Raw genomic sequence first — 12,470 nt, forward strand, 5'->3', positions numbered from 1 at the left:
TTGAATATTAGATTTAGTTGATAAAGCAAGAAGATTGAAAAAATTGAAAGTTTCTTATTTTAGAAACTTTTCAAAACATCAATTTTTAGCCATAGGAGACCCTAGAGATGTGGTGAAGGAGCTTTTAGCCATGTTTTGAGGTGAGGATGAGATGGTATTGAAACTTTGATTTAGTTGATGAAGGACCACCTTTTATGGTATTGAAACCCTAGAGATGATGTCAACCAACTTCTAGCCACGTTTTGGGTTGAGAATCAGAGGGTATTGAATCTTAGATTTAGCTGATGAAGGATGGAGATTGAAAAAATAGAAAGCTTCTTATTTTAAAAACTTTATAAAACATCCATCTTTTGGACATAAGAAACCCTAGAGACGGTGTCAAGGAGTTTTTTGCCAAGTTTTAAGATTAGGATGAGAGGGTATTAAATCTTAGATTTAGTTGCTGAAGGACAGAGATTGAAGAAATAAAAAGTTTCTTATTTTAGAAACTTTATAAATATCAATCTTTTACTTTTTCTAAACCCTAGATATGGTGTCGAAGTACTTTTAGCTAAGTTTCGAGATGAGGATTAGGTGGTATTGAATCATAGATTTTGATGAAGGATGGAGATTGAAAAATTACAAAGGATTAGAAACTTTATCAAACATCCATCTTTTAGACATAGAAAATCTAGATGTGGTGTAAAGAAGCTTATAGCCAAGTTTGTAGGAAAGGATGAGATGGTATTGAATCTTAGATTTAGTTGATAGAGAATATTGAATTAAAAAATATAAAGTTTCTTATTTTAAAAACTCTAAAACATCCATCTTTTAGACATAAGAGACCCTTGAGATGGTGTCCAAGAGCTTTTAACCAAGTTTTGGGATGATGATGAGATGGTTTTAAATCTTAGATTTAGTTGATGGAACATGGAGATTGAAAAAGTAGAAAGTTTCTTGATTTAGAAACTTTATAAAATATCCATATTTTAGACATAGGAAACCCTAGAGATGGTGTTAAGGAGCTTTCAGTCAAGTTTTGAGATGAGGATGTGATGGTATTGGATCTTTGATTTTGTTGATAAAGGATGGAGATTGAAAAAATAGAAAGTTTATATAACATCCATCGTTTAGACATAGCTGACCCTAGAGATGGTGTTAATGAGCTTTTAGCGAAGTTTTGGATTGATGATGAGATTGTGTTGAATCTTAGATTTAGCTGATGAAGGATGGAGATTGAAAAAATTGAAAGTTTCTTATTTTAGAAACTTTACAAAACATCCATATTTGAGACATTGGAAATTCGAGAGATGGTGTTAATAAGCTTTTAGCAGAGTTTTGAGATCAGGACGAGATGGTATTGAATCTTAGATTTAGTTGATAAAGTAAGAAGGTTTAAAAGATAGAAAGTTTCTTATATTAGAAACTTTTCAAAACATCAATTTTTAGCCATAGGAGACCCTAGAGATGGGGACAAGGAGCTTTTAGCCATGTTTTGAGGTGAGGATGAGATGGTATTGAAACTTAGATTTAGTTGATGAAGGACCACCTTTTATGGTATTGAAACCCTAGAGATTGATAGATAAATATCAATCTTTTACTTTTTGTAAAACCTTAGATGTGTTGTAAAGAAGCTTTTAGCCAAGTTTGTAGAAGAGGATGAGATGGTATTGAATCTTAGATTTAGTTGATAGAGGATATTGAATTAAAAAATAGAAAGTTTCTTACTTTAGAAACTCTAAGACATCAATCTTCTATACATAAGAGACCCTGGAGATGGTGTCAAAGTGCTTTTAGCCAAGTTTTGGGATGATGATGAGATGGTTTTAAATCTTAGATTTAGTTGATGTAAGATGGAGATTAAAAAAGTAGAAAGTTTCTTCTTTTACAAACTTTCTAAAATATCCATCATTTAGATATAGGAAATCCTAGAGATGGTGTTAAGGAGACTGAAGTTTTGAAATGAGGATGTGATGGTATTGGATCTTGGATTTTGTTGATAAAGTATGGAGATTGAAAAAATAGAAAGTTTATATAACATCCATCGTTTAAACATAGCTGACCCTAGAGATGGTGTCAATGAGCTTTTAGCCAAGTTTTGGATTGATGATGAGATGGTGTTGAATCTTTGATTTAGCTGATGAAGGATGGAGTTTGAAAAAATTGAAAGTTTCTTATTTTAGAAAGTTTACAAAACATCTATCTTTGAGACATTGGAAACTCGAGAGATGGTGTCAAGGAGCTTTTAGCAAAGTTTTGAGATGAGAATGAGAGGGTACTGAATCTTTGATTTAGTTGCTGAATGATGGAGATTGAAGGAAAAAAAAGTTTTTTATTTTAGAAACTTTATAAAACGTCAAACTTTTATACTTGGTAAACCCTAGAGATGGGGTGAAAGAGCTTTTAGCAACATTTTGAGATGAGGATTAGATGGTATTGAATCTTAGATTTAGTTGATGAAGGATGGAGATTGAAGAAATAGAAAGTTTATTATTTTAAAAACTTTATAAAACATCCATCTTTTAGACGTGGGAAATCCTCGAGATAGTGTTAATAAGCTTTTTGCCAAGTTTTGAGATCAGGACGAGATGGTATTGAATCTTAGATTTAGTTGATAAAGTAAGAAGATTGAAAAAATAGAAAGTTTCTTATTTTAGAAACTTTTGAAAACATCAATTTTTAGCCATAGGAGACCCTAGAGATGGGGTCAAGGAGCAAAAATTAGCCTTGTTTTGAGGTGAGGATGAGATGGTATTGAAACTTAGATTTAGTTGATGAAGGACCACCTTTTATGGTATTGAAAGCCTAGAGATGATGTCAACCAACTTCTAACCACGTTTTGGGTTGAGAATCAGAGGGTAATGAATCTTAGATTTAGCTGATTAAGGATGGAGATTGAAAAAATAGAAAGCTTCTTATTTTAGAAACATTATAAAACATCCATCTTTTGGACATAAAAAATCCTAAAAATGATGTCAAGGATTTTTTGCCAAGTTTTAAGATTAGGATGAGCAGGTATTGAATCTTAGATTTAGTTGCTGAAGGATAGAGATTGAAGAAATAAAAAGTTTCTTATTTTAGAAACTATATAAATATCAATCTTTTACATTTTGTAAACCCTAGATATGGTGTCGAAGTGCTTTTAGCTAAGTTTTGAGATGAGGATTAGGTGGTATTGAATCATAGATTTAGTTGATGAAGGATGGAGATTGAAAATTTACAAAGTTTCTTATTTTAGAAACTTTATAAAGCATCCATATTTTAGACATAGAAAACCCTAGATGTGGTGTAAGGAAGCTTTTAGCCAAGTTTGTAGAAGAGGATGAGATGGTATTGAATCTTAGATTTAGTTGATAGAGGATATTGAATTAAAAAATTGAAAGTTACTTATTTTAGAAACTCTAAAACATCCATCTTTTAGACATAAGAGACCCTGGAGATGGTGTCAAAGAGCTTTTAGCCAAGTTTTGGGACGATGATGGGATGGTTTTAAATCTTAGATTTAGTTGATGGAAGATGGAGATTGAAAAAGTAGAAAGTTTCTTGTTTTAGACAAAGGATATCCAGGAGATGGTGTTAAAGAGATGGTGTTAAAGAGCTTTCAGTCAAGTTTTGAGATGAGAATGTGATGGTATTGGATCTCGGATTTTGTTGATAAAGGATGGAGATTGAAAAAATAAAAAGTTTATATAACATCCATCGTTTGGACATAGCTGAACCTAGAGATGGTGTCAATGAGCTTTTAGCCAAGTTTTCGATTGGTGATGAGGTGGTATTGAATCTTAGATTTAGCTGATGAAAGATAGAGATTGAAAAAATAGAAAGTTTCTTATTTTTGAAACTTTATAAAATATCCATCTTTTAGACATAGGAAATCCTAGAGATGTTGTTAAGGAGCTTTAAGTGAAGTTTTGAGATGTGGATGTGATGGTATTGGATCTTGGATTTTGTTGATAAAAGATGGAGATTGAAAAAATAGAAAGTTTATATAACATCCATCGTTTAGACATAGCTGACCCTAGAGATGGTGTCAATGAGCTTTTAGCCATGTTTTGGATGGATGATGAGATGGTATTGAATCTTAGAATTAGCTGATGAAGGATGGAGATTGAAAAAATAGAAAGTTTCTTATTTTAGAAACTTTATAAAACATCAATCTTTGAGACATTGGAAACTATCGAGATGGTGTAAAGGAGCTTTTAGCAAAGTTTTGAGATGAGAATGAGAGGGTACTGAATCTTAGATTTAATTGCTGAATGATGGAGATTGAAAGAAAAAAAAGTTTCCTATTTTAGAAACTTTATAAAACATCAAACTTTTATACTTAGTATACCCTAGAGATGGTGTCAAAGAGCTTTTTGCAACATTTTGAGATGAGGATTAGATGGTATTGAATCTTTGATTTAGTTGATGAAGGATGGAGATTGAAGAAATAGAAAGTTTATTATTTTAAAAACTTTATAAAACATCCATCTTTTAGACGTGGGAAATCTTCGAGATTGTGTTAATATGCTTTTTGCCAAGTTTTGAGATAAGGACGAGTTGGTATTGAATCTTAGATTTAGTTGATAAAGCAAGAAGCTTGAAAAAATAGAAAGGTTCTTATTTTAGAAACTTTTCAAAACATCAATTTTTAGCCATAGGAGAACCTAGAGATGGGGCCAAGGAGCTTTTAGCCATGTTTTGAGGTGAGGATGAGATGGTATTGAAACTTAGACCTCCTTTTACGGTATTGAAACCCTAGAGATGATGTCAACCAACTTCTAGCCACGTTTTCGGTTGAGAATCAGAGGGTATTGTTTCTTAGATTTAGCTGATGAGGGATGGAGAATGAAAAAATAGAAAGCTTCTTATTTTAGAAACTTTATAAAACATCCATCTTTTGGACATAAGAAACCCTAGAGATGGTGTCAAGGAGCTTTTTGCCAGGTTTTAAGATTAGGATGAGAGGGTATTGAATCTTAGATTTAATTGCTGAAGGTTAGAGATTGAAGAAATAAAAAGTTTCTTATTTTAGAAACTTTATAAATATCAATCTTTTACTTTTTTTAAACCCTAGATATGGTGTTGAAGTGCTTTCAGCTATGTTTTGAGATGAGGTTCGGTGGTATTGAATCATAGATTTAGTTGTTAAAGGATGGAGATTGAAAAATTACAAAGTTTCTTATTTTAGAAACTTTATAAAACATCCATCTTTTAGACATAGAAAACCCTAGATGTGGTGTAAAGAAGCTTTTAGCCAAGTTTGACGAAGAGGATGAGATGGTATTGAATCTTAGATTTAGTTGATAGAGGATATTGAATTAAAAAATAGAAAGTTTCTTACTTTGGAAACTCTAAAACATCCATCTTTTAGACATAAGAGACCTTGGAGATGGTGTCCAAGAGCTTTTAGCCAAGTTTTGGGATGACGATGAGATGGTTTTAAATCTTAGATTTAGTTGATTGAAGATGGAGATTGAAAAAGTAGAAAGTTTCTTGTTTTAGAAACTTTATAAAATATCCATCTTTTAGACATAGGAAATCCTAGAGATGTTGTTAAGGAGCTTTAACTGAAGTTTTGAGATGTGGATGTGATGGTATTGGATCTTGGATTTTGTTGATAAAAGATGGAGATTGAAAAAATAGAAAGTTTATATAATATCCATCGTTTACACATAGCTGACCCTAGAGATGGTGTCAATGAGCTTTTAACCAAGTTTTGGATTGATGATGAGATGGTATTGAATCTTAGAATTAGCTGATGAAGGATTGAGATTGAAAAAATAGAAAGTTTCTTATTTTAGAAACTTTATAAAACATCAATCTTTGAGACATTGGAAACTCGAGAGATGGTGTCATGGAGCTTTTAGCAAAGTTTTGAGATGAGAATGAGAGGGTACTGAATCTTAGATTTAGTTGCTGAATGATGGAGATTGAAAGAAAAAAAGTTTCCTATTTTAGAAATTTTATAAAACATCAAACTTTTATACTTAGTATACCCTAGAGATGGTGTCAAAGAGCTTTTTGCAACATTTTGTGATGAGGATTAGATGGTATTGAATCTTTGATTTAGTTGATGAAGGATGGAGATTGAAGAAATAGAAAGTTTTTTATTTTAAAAACTTTATAAAACATCCATCTTTTAGACGTGGGAAATCCTCGAGATTGTGTTAATATGCTTTTTGCCAAGTTTTGAGATAAGGACGAGTTGGTATTGAATCTTAGATTTAGTTGATAAAGCAAGAAGATTGAAAAAATAGAAAGTTTCTTATTTTAGAAACTTTTCAAAACATCAATTTTTAGCCATAGGAGACCATAGAGATGGGGTCAAGGAGCTTTTAGCCATGTTTTGAGGTGAGGATGAGATGGTATTGAAACTTAGACCTCTTTTTACGGTATTGAAACCCTAGAGATGATGTCAACCAACTTCTAGCCACGTTTTCGGTTGAGAATCAGAGGGTATTGATTCTTAGATTTAGTTGATGAGGGATGGAGAATGAAAAAATAGAAAGCTTCTTATTTTAGAAACTTTATAAAACAACCATCTTTTGGACATAAGAAACCCTAGAGATGGTGTCAAGGAGTTTTTTGCCAAGTTTTAAGATTAGGATGAGAGGGTATTGAATCTTAGATTTAATTGCTGAAGGTTAGAGATTGAAGAAATAAAAAGTTTCTTATTTTAGAAACTTTATAAATATCAATCTTTTACTTTTTGTAAACCCTAGATACGGTGTCGAAGTGCTTTTAGCTAAGTTTTGAGATGAGGAATAGGTGGTATTGAATCATAGATTTAGTTGATGAAGGATGGAGATTGAAAAATTACAAAGTTTCTTATTTTAGAAACTTTAAAAAACATCAATCGTTTAGACATAGAAAACCCTAGATGTGGTGTAAAGAAGCTTTTAGCCAAGTTTGTAGAAGAGGATGAGATGGTATTGGATCTTAGATTTAGTTGATAGAGGATATTGAATTAAAAAATAGAAAGTTTCTTATTTTAGAAACTCTAAAATATCCATCGTTTAGACATAAGAGACCCTGGAGATGGTGTCAAAGAGCTTTTAGCCAAGTTTTGGGACGATGATGAGATGGTTTTAAATCTTAGATTTAGTTGATGGAAGATGGAGATTGAAAAAGTAGAAAGTTTCTTGTTTTAGAAACTTTATAAAATATCCATCTTTTAGACATAAGATATCCAAGAGATGGTGTTAAGGAGCTTTCAGTCAAGTTTTGAGATGAGAATGTGATGGTATTGGATCTCGGATTTTGTTGATAAAGGATGGAGATTGAAAAAATAAAAAGTTTATATAACATCCATCGTTTGGACATAGCTGAACCTAGAGATGGTGTCAATGAGCTTTTAGCCAAGTTTTGGATTGGTGATGAGGTGGTATTGAATCTTAGATTTAGCTGATGAAGGATGGAGATTGAAAAAATAGAAAGTTTCTTATTTTAGAAGTTTATAAAACATCCATCTTTGAGACATTGGAAACTCGAGAGATGGTGTCCATGAGCTTTTAACAAAGTTTTGAGTTGAGAATGAGAGGGTACTGAATCTTAGATTTAGTTGGTGAATGGTGGAGATTGAAAGAAAAAAAAGTTTCCTATTTTACAAACTTTATGAAACATCAAACTTTTTATTCTTAGAAAACCCTTGAGATAGTGTCAAAGAGTTTTTAGCAACATTTTGAGATGTGGATTAGTTGGTATTGAATCTTTGATTTAGTTGATAAAGTAAGAAGGTTTAAAAAATAGAAGGTTTAAAAAATAGAAAGTTTCTTATTTTAGAAACATTTCAAAACATCAATTTTTAGCCATATGAGACCCTAGAGATGGGGACAAGGAGCCTTTAGCCATGTTTTGAGGTGAGGATGAGATGGTATTGAAACTTAGATTTAGTTGATGAAGGACCACCTTTTATGTTATTGAAACCCTAGAGATGATGTTAACCAACTTCTAGCCACGTTTTGGGTTGAGAATCAGAGGGTATTGAATCTTAGATTTAGCTGATGAAGGATGGAGATTGAAAAAAATAGAAAGCTTCTTATTTTAGAAACTTTATAAAACAACCATCTTTTGGACATAAGAAACCCTTGAGATGGTGTGAAGGAGTTTTTTGCCGAGTTTTAAGTTTAGGAGGAGAGGGTATTGAATCTTATATTTAGTTATTGAAGGACAGAGATTGAAAAAATAAAAAGTTTCTTATTTTAGAAACTTTATAAATATCAATCTTTTACTTTTTGTAAACCCTAGATATGGTGTCGAAGTGCTTTTAGCTAAGTTTTGAGATGAGGATTAGGTGGTATTGAATCATAGATTTAGTTGATGAAGGATTGAGATTGAAAAATTACAAAGTTTCTTATTTTAGAAACTTTATAAAACATCCATCTTTTAAACATAGAAAACCCTTGTTGTGGTGTAAAGAAGTTTTTAGCCAAGTTTGTAGAAGAGGATGAGATGGTATTGAGACTTTGATTTTATTGATATAGGTTATTGAATTAAAAAATAGAAAGTTTCTTATTTTAGAAACTCTAAAACATCCATCTTTTAGACATATGAGACCCTTGAGATGGTGTCCAAGAGCTTTTAACAAAGTTTTGGGGTGATGATGAGATGGTTTTAAATCTTAGATTTAGTTGATGGAAGATGGAGATTGAAAAAGTAGAAAGTTTCTTGTTTTAGAAACTTTATAAAATATCCATCTTTTAGACATAGGAAATCCTAGAGATGGTGTTAAGGAGCTTTCAGTCAAGTTTTGAGATGAGGATGTGATGGTATTGGATCTTGGATTTTGTTGATAAAGGATGGAGATTGAAAAAAATAGAAAGTTTATATAACATCCATCGTTTAGACATAGCTGACCCTAGAGATGGAGTCAATAAGCTTTTAGCCAAGTTTTGGATTGATGATGAGATGGTATTGAATTTTAGATTTAGCTGATGAAGGATGGAGATTGAAAAAACAGAAAGTTTCTTATTTTAGAAACTTTATAAAACATCCATCTTTTAGACATTGGAAACTCGAGAGATGCTGTCAAAGAGCTTTTAGCAAAGTTTTAAGATGAGAATGAGAGGGTAACGAATCTTAGATTTAGTTGCTGAATGATGGAGATTGAAAGAAAAAAAGTTTCCTATTTTAAAAATCTTTATAAAACATCAAACTTTTATACTTAGTAAACAATAGAGATGGTGTCAAAGAGCTTTTAAGCAACATTTTGAGATGAGGATTATATGGTATTGAATCTTTGATTTAGTTGAGGAAGGATGGAGATTGAAGAAATAGAAAGTTTATTATTTTAGAAACTTTATAAAACATCCATCTTTTAGACGTGGGAAATCGTCGAGATAATGTTAATAAGCTTTTTCCCAAGTTTTGAGATAAGGACGAGATGGTATTGAATCTTAGATTTAGTTGATAAAGTAAGAAGATTGAAAAAATAGAAAGTTTCTTATTTTAGAAACGTTTCAAAACATCAATCTTTGAGACATTGGAAACTCGAGAGATGGTGTCAAGGAGGTTTTAGCAAAGTTTTGAGATGAGAATGAGAGGGTACTGAATCTTAGATTTAGTTGCTGAATGATGGAGATTGAAAGAAAAAAAAGTTTCCTATTTTAGAAACTTTATAAAACATCAAACTTTTATACTTAGTATACCCTAGAGATGGTGTCAAAGAGCTTTTTGCAACATTTTGAGATGAGGATTAGATGGTATTGAATCTTTGATTTAGTTGATGAAGGATGGAGATTGAAGAAATAGAAAGTTTATTATTTTAAAAACTTTATAAAACATCCATCTTTTAGACGTGGGAAATCCTCGAGATTGTGTTAATATGCTTTTTGCCAAGTTTTGAGATAAGGACGAGTTGGTATTGAATCTTAGATTTAGTTGATAAAGCAAGAAGATTGAAAAAATAGAAAGTTTCTTATTTTAGAAACTTTTCAAAACATCAATTTTTAGCCATAAGAGACCCTAGAGATGGGGTCATGGAGCTTTTAGCCATGTTTTGAGGTGAGGATGAGATGGTATTGAAAGTTAGACCTCCTTTTACGGTATTGAAACCCTAGAGATGATGTCAACCAACTTCTAGCCACGTTTTCGGTTGAGAATCAGAGGGTATTGATTCTTAGATTTAGCTGATGAGGGATGGAGAATGAAAAAATAGAAAGCTTCTTATTTTAGAAACTTTATAAAACATCCATCTTTTGGACATAAGAAACCCTAGAGATGGTGTCAAGGAGTTTTTTGCCAAGTTTTAAGATTAGGATGAGTGGGTATTGAATCTTAGATTTAATTGCTGAAGGTTAGAGATTGAATAAATAAAAAGTTTCTTATTTTAGAAACTTTATAAATATCAATCATTTACTTTTTGTAAACCCTAGATATGGTGTTGAAGTGCTTTCAGCTATGTTTTGAGATGAGGATTAGGTGGTATTGAATCATAGATTTAGTTGTTAAAGGATGGAGATTGAAAAATTACAAAGTTTCTTATTTTAGAAACTTTATAAAACATCCATCTTTTAGACATAGAAAACCCTAGATGTGGTGTAAAGAAGCTTTTAGCCAAGTTTGACGAAGAGGATGAGATGGTATTGAATCTTAGATTTAGTTGATAGAGGATATTGAATTAAAAAATAGAAAGTTTCTTACTTTGGAAACTCTAAAACATCCATCTTTTAGACATAAGAGACCTTGGAGATGGTGTCCAAGAGCTTTTAGCCAAGTTTTGGGATGAGGATGAGATGGTTTTAAGTCTTAGATTTAGTTGATGGAAGATTGAGATTGAAAAAGTAGAAAGTTTCTTGTTTTAGAAACTTTATAAAATATCCATCTTTTAGACATAGGAAATCCTAGAGATGTAGTTAAGGAGCTTTAAGTGAAGTTTTGAGATGTGGATGTGATGGTATTGGATCTTGGATTTTGTTGATAAAAGATGGAGATTGAAAAAATAGAAAGTTTATATAAAATCCATCGTTTACACATAGCTGACCCTAGAGATGGTGTCAATGAGCTTTTAACCAAGTAATGAATTGATGATGAGATGGTATTGAATCTTAGAATTAGCTGATGAAGGATTGAGATTGAAAAAATAGAAAGTTTCTTATTTTAGAAACTTTATAAAACATCAATCTTTGAGAGATTGGAAACTCGAGAGATGGTGTCAAGGAGCTTTTAGCAAAGTTTTGAGATGAGAATGAGAGGGTACTGAATCTTAGATTTAGTTGCTGAATGATGGAGATTGAAAGAAAAAAAGTTTCCTATTTTAGAAATTTTATAAAATATCAAACTTTTATACTTAGTATACCCTAGAGATGGTGTCAAAGAGCTTTTTGCAACATTTTGAGATGAGGATTAGGTGGTATTGAATCTTTGATTTAGTTGATGAAGGATGGAGATTGAAGAAATAGAAAGTTTATTATTTTAAAAACTTTATAAAACATCCATCTTTTAGACGTGGGAAATCCTCGAGATTGTGTTAATATGCTTTTTGCCAAGTTTTGAGATAAGGACGAGTTGGTATTGAATCTTAGATTTAGTTGATAAAGCAAGAAGATTGAAAAAATAGAAAGTTTCTTATTTTAGAAACTTTTCAAAACATCAATTTTTAGCCATAGCAGACCCTAGAGATGGGGTCAAGGAGCTTTTAGCCATGTTTTGAGGTGAGGATGAGATGGTATTGAAACTTAGACCTCCTTTTACGGTATTGAAACCCTAGAGATGATGTCAACCAACTTCTAGCCACGTTTTCGGTTGAGAATCAGAGGGTATTGATTCTTCGATTTAGCTGATGAGGGATGGAGAATGAAAAAATAGAAAGCTTCTTATTTTAGAAACTATATAAAACATCCATCTTTTGGACATAAGAAACCCTAGAGATGGTGTCAAGGAGTTTTTTGCCAAGTTTTAAGATTAGGATGAGAGGGTATTGAATCTTAGATTTAATTGCTGAAGGTTAGAGATTGAAGAAATAAAAAGTTTCTTATTTTAGAAACTTTATAAATATCAATCTTTTACTTTTTGTAAACCCTAGATATGGTGTTGAAGTGCTTTCAGCTATGTTTTGAGATGAGGATTAGGTGGTATTGAATCATAGATTTAGTTGTTAAAGGATGGAGATTGAAAAATTACAAAGTTTCTTATTTTAGAAACTTTATAAAACATCCATCTTTTAGACATAGAAAACCCTAGATGTGGTGTAAAGAAGCTTTTAGCCAAGTTTGACGAAGAGGATGAGATGGTATTGAATCTTAGATTTAGTTGATAGAGGATATTGAATTAAAAAATAGAAAGTTTCTTACTTTGGAAACTCTAAAACATCCATCTTTTAGACATAAGAGACCTTGGAGATGGTATCCAAGAGCTTTTAGCCAAGTTTTGGGATGAGGATGAGATGGTTTTAAGTCTTAGATTTACGTTATGGAAGATGGAGATTGAAAAAGTAGAAAGTTTCTTGTTTTAGAAACTTTATAAAATATCCATCTTTTAGACATAGGAAATCCTAGAGATGTTGTTAA

Source organism: Tasmannia lanceolata, unplaced genomic scaffold (genome assembly GCF_043159265.1).
Source record: "Tasmannia lanceolata isolate RefF3 unplaced genomic scaffold, GAP_Taslan_0.1 ptg000037l, whole genome shotgun sequence".
NCBI lineage: Eukaryota > Viridiplantae > Streptophyta > Magnoliopsida > Canellales > Winteraceae > Tasmannia > Tasmannia lanceolata.